General features: G+C 46.0%; 1 non-coding gene across 1 annotated transcript; it reads right to left on the bottom strand.

Annotated features, from left to right (window-relative positions):
* Positions 1-4,522: 4,522 nt before the first annotated feature.
* LOC126074110 (U6 spliceosomal RNA) lies at positions 4,523-4,625 on the bottom strand. Its single transcript, XR_007516918.1, has one exon. It is a non-coding gene; the product is annotated as a U6 spliceosomal RNA (small nuclear RNA).
* Between the last annotated feature and the right edge of the window lie 503 nt (positions 4,626-5,128).

Raw genomic sequence — 5,128 nt, 5'->3', positions numbered from 1 at the left:
CGGTGCCCCGCGCTCTATAAAGCCTGCGGCGGCTCCCGCGCTTCGGCCGGCCCCTCTGCGCCCTTCCCCGCCTCTCCTCCCGACTCCCCGCCCCCGGCCCGGGCCACAGCCGTCACGGTGGGCGGCCCCCGGCGAATCCACACCCCGGCCCCGCCTCCTCCCTCAGGAAACTGCGGGACCCTGCAAGGAATGATTCACCGGTGATTCAACCGCTCCGCGGACCGCGAAGCTGCACGTCGGCTGCCAGATGCTCCAGGTGCGGCGCCAGCCGAGGCCCCGACGCCCCCCGGGCCCCACCCCCCCCAAGCCCCCGACGTCCAGCCTGGCTGGGCAGCGGGTCGGTGAGGAAGAAGGAGACCAGCGATGGAAGGATTCCTCGAGTGAGAGGGAGGGGATTATGCCTTTCCTTTAGGAAATAAAGTGTTTTCCGGGCCGCAGGCAGCGGCTGCATTTACACAGCGTAATTTAATAGAAAGTACGGGCTCGGTGCTCCGCTAGGGCACTACCGGCGCGCTGGGCGCTTTGCTCACGAGGGGATGAGGCGCTGAGATCTGCAGCCAAGTAACGGGGTGTCGGAGAGCAGGGCCCTCGCTCAGCTGCGGTCTCTTCTTCAATCCACAGGAGCAATGACACCTGGCCTTCCCGCCTCACGAGGCCCTTAGAGTGGGCCGCATTGCACAAATGTGGGACAAATGCAGGTGTCTGCCATGGGTTAAGAGCGGCCCACGGCTCATAGGTCCGAAGGTCAGTGGCAAGACCGCGACTCTCGGCCGAAGTGCAACCCACTCCAACTCGATATAGTGACCCAAATCCGGCAGTTTGCCTCTGGGAGATTCCAGGATTACATCTGCAGCGCTCTGGTTCCGAGTGGACTGCTGTCACATCCAAAAAGACATCTGTGGCATAAACCAAAAATGAAATTAAAAGATATAATCAGACTTGTGTGCCACTCGATTTAAGCTTTGGGTTTTTAAAATAATTTTCTGGTTTCCCCTTTTGGGCTTTGCTGTAAAATTGTCAGGCATGAGAATGTCGTAAACTACTATTCAGTGGCTTCGTGTTGGTCCTGTCAAAGTTCCTCCCAAAATTTGCTGATCATGTCTGTTGTTGCCTCCAGGAGTCCCTGGGTGGCGCTTTACTACTAGTTCAAAGATTAGCAATTCGAACCCACCCACCCAGAGGCACCTCGGAAGACAGGACAATCTACTTTCGAAAGCTCCCTCCACCCCCCTCCCCGCGCCAAACCCACTGCCTGGATTGCGTTCTGACTCATAGTGACCCCGTGTGGGGTTTCCAAGGCTGTAAATCTCTGCGGAAGCAGACTGCCACATCTTTCTACCCAGAGCTGATGGTGGTTTCCAACCGCCGGACCTTCTGGTTAGCGGTTAATTACGGAGGTTTTTTATGGAGCGGCTCTACTCCGCACACAAGCTTGGGTCGCCCGCCCGGAGTCGGAATCGGCGGGCAACTGACAACAGTTGTCTCCCAGTCAGAGCTGGAGAGTTCTTATGGAAAGGGTGTGCCTCTCTCCCTATCGCCTAGACTTCTAGTGCATTTTAGTGCGCACGGTACATAACTCCATACAGTTTGCTGAACCATAGCATTGCAGACATTTTTTTAAGAAAGAAACAAAAACAAACAACCCTGCAGAATCTTTATTTTCCGCTTGCCTGAACTGAAATAGCATATCCAGGCTTCACCCTCGTGGTCCTTGCTTCCTAGGAGCTGAAAGCTCCACTGGTTTCCTTTTTGAACTCTCTGCAGCTCTAAAACCCACAAAGTTTATATTTTGCAAAACTAAGTCATGTAATCCTTTTTTTTTGCAGTCTCAGGCTTGCGTTGTTTTCCCTTAACAGATCTTCAGCCCTAGGTAGGGTATGATTCCTTGCTCTCTGGGACCGAAGGTTGTTGCTAAAGAGAAATTGTTACACTTTAGTCAAGTGGTTCACAGGACAAACGGTTGCATCTATAAAGCCAGCCAAGCCAATTGCCGAGGAGCGCTTCCAACTCATGGTGACGCCGTATGTGTGTGAGTAGAACTGTGCTCCATCGCGTTTTCAATGGTTGATCGGAAGTAGATCACCAGGTCCTTGTTCTGAGGACCTCTGGGTGGACTTGAACCTTCAACCTTTTGGTTAGCGGCTGAGTGCCTTAATCATTTGCACCACCCAGGAACTCCATAGGATAATTGAATTCCATTGAAGCCACTAGACTATCCTGAAATTATATAGGGCTTTAAGCAATATGCAGGTCAGCATTTTGATAAGAAAAATACTTTTTCCGTTAGATTGTGACACAAAAGTTGCCAAAAACGTTGATAAATCAGGCGAATATTTGCATAGTCACTAAAATTGTCAGACAAAAAGAAAAATTTGTTGGGTGTTTGCCTAGGTTTTTCAGTAAATATGGAGTGATATTTTTCAAGACTTAAAGAATGCTAAAATCTTTATTATTTTCGAGAAGGAATAAAACTGGCTATGGCAAACACCATCTCACAGCATAGTTTTTTCTCAGTTGATTAGACCCTGGCCAGATGATTTCTAGGTCAATTGCTATTTGGCACTGTGAAAAATACATCCCTCAAATTTTAGCGTTGATATTTGTTGCACAGGAACAAATTGATTGTTAAAGTTGTTCGCTAACCTTATACAATTTATTTTCCCTGTTCAGCAAAGTCAAACTTTGGCAGTTACCAAATTCCCTCCTATCTGATACACCTTAGAGGTTCTAAGTGGCAAAGTTCCTAAGGTTATAATAATCATACTGGCCTGACCAGCTCCTCTCTGATTGTTGTTGTGTGGCGTTGAGTCAATTTTCCACTCACAGTGATCCCGTGGAGCAGAGTAGAACTGCCCCATACTGTTTTCTAGGCTGTAATCTTTACAGAAGCAGATCGCTAAGTCTTCCTTCTGAGGAGCCACTGGGTAGGTGTGAGCTGCCAACCTTTTGGCTAGCAGTCAAGCCTTTAATTGTTTCATCACCAGGCCTTCTTCCTTTCTGATTGGCTCTTGGAATGTCAGAGAACTGGAGGGACCTCACAGGCACCCATTTACAGATGAGGCTCCTGTGCCAGCCAGTTAGCATGATTAAAACAACTTGCCTAAACTCTGCTGCTAACCAAAAGGTTGGAGGTTTGAGTCCACCCAGAGGCATCTCAGAAGAAAGGTCTGGAGATCTACTGCTGAAAAATCAGCCACTGAAAACCCTACTCTGACGCACATGATGTCACCGTGAGTCGGAATCAACTTGAGGGAACTGGTAAACTCAGATCAGGTCTCTTTTTATCCACTGAGCAGGCTTTCTTCTACTTCCAAAGCATGAACGTGAAATTGAGTCAGAACCCCAGGCTTAAATGATTAATTTATTCATCCACAGGCACTCAACAACGTTCTGCAGTTAGTGTGGGAAATACTTGAAATTTGTGAAACTTGGTGTTCTTAGGCAGAAATATCCCGATGGTTTTTCTTTGAAACACGCATGGAGGCGTGTAGAGGGGTTGAGTTCCCTTTGCATAACCGGTGATGAAATGCGGTGGATATGGAGTCTGAAGATGACTGGGGCAGTATTTCAGCACTTCCTGTGTGCTTACAAGGCTGCAATTGTGAATTTTTTTTATCTTCTCCACTAAGGCTCCTTGCAGAATGTTGTCACTAGCTGCCGTTGAGTTGATTCTGACCCACAGTGACCTCATGTCCCAGAGTAGGACTGCCTCGTAGGGTTTTCTAGGCTGTAATCTTTATAGGAGCAGATCACCTCATCTTTCTCCCAAGGAGCCACTTGGCAGGTTTGAACAGCCTACCTTTCGGTAAACAGCCGAGCACTTAACCATTGTGCTGATAGGAACTGAGTTTTTTCTTTGCATCTCTCAACTCTTTGCACAATGACTGGCACATAGTCGGCTCTTTACATGTTTTGAATCAATGAATACTTTATGGATCCATGGATCCATGCATAGAGCCAAATATTTTTACTGGCATTTGAAAGATGAGATCTGTCATTGCTGTTGTACTGTCTAGGGGCCAGGCAATGAGTGTTCCATAATGCTCAGATTGGTAGGAAAATCTAAGTCCATTACGGATTGAAAGGCACCACTTGACAGCAAGCTTCAGCTGTCTACCCAGTGATTAAACAATCTTTGCGGCAGCCAGAAAATCTAATTAGGAGGAGAGGTAGCTGAACAGCAAAAAGCAAATATAGAAGCCTGGGAACTGGTTAGCATTTTTCTAGAAGCCTGAGTCCTGGGATGATTCAGAATATATTCAGTCATATGAGGAGGCTGGTGATAGCTTCCCGTGCCTAGAAAGGCTTAATGACTTTTTGGAATAAATTGTGCAAAATATATATCTCCCCCGCAAAGCAATAAATTAAGCTTTATGATAAACCCACTGCTGTAGAGTCAATTCCTACTCATAGCGACCCTCTAGGACAGAGCAGAACTGCCCCAAGGAGCAGCTGGTAGATTCAAACTGCCAGTCTTTTGGTTAGCAGTCAAAAGCTTAACCACTGCGCCACCAGGGCTTCTAAAAATATGGGGTGTTTCACAAATTTGCATGTCATCCTTGTGCAGGGGCCATGCTAATCTTCTCTGTATCATTCCAATTTTAGTATCTGTGCTGTATGATGACAGGTGAAATTGATAGTAATTAATCTATGTGAAATGATAAAAAGGAGCAATGAAACCATTTTATCCAAAATTCAGGTAAAATACATATATGTATGAAAAAAGGCCAGGGGAGAATTAGAAGTTAGTGGGAACACAGAGTTCTGGAAAAAAAAAAAATGACTCAGCAGGTCCTAAGAAACATCTGGCAGGGTACATTTAGTCATGGAAAAATTGACAGTCATGATTAAGCATTTTGTGAAAATAATTATATACTAGTCCAGCAGTTTACATTTAGACCAAAATTAAAAACTTAAAAGGCCATACGATGAAATCTGTTAACCTGGTCATTCAAAATATTTCTATTAATGGTCTAAAATAGTTTACATGAAGCTTCACCAAATAAGTTATCACATAGCACCAATATTCTGAAAAATATACTTTTAGAGAAAAAGCTTTCTATTCAAACCTTAGAGATTAATGTTTTTTAGCACATAGCTGACTATCATTGTAAACCTGACGCTTATC

Source organism: Elephas maximus, chromosome 3 (genome assembly GCF_024166365.1).
Source record: "Elephas maximus indicus isolate mEleMax1 chromosome 3, mEleMax1 primary haplotype, whole genome shotgun sequence".
NCBI classification, from domain to species: domain Eukaryota; kingdom Metazoa; phylum Chordata; class Mammalia; order Proboscidea; family Elephantidae; genus Elephas; species Elephas maximus.
The sequence above is the reverse complement of the archived record's forward strand: the minus strand, read 5'-3'. Positions and strand labels throughout refer to the sequence as shown.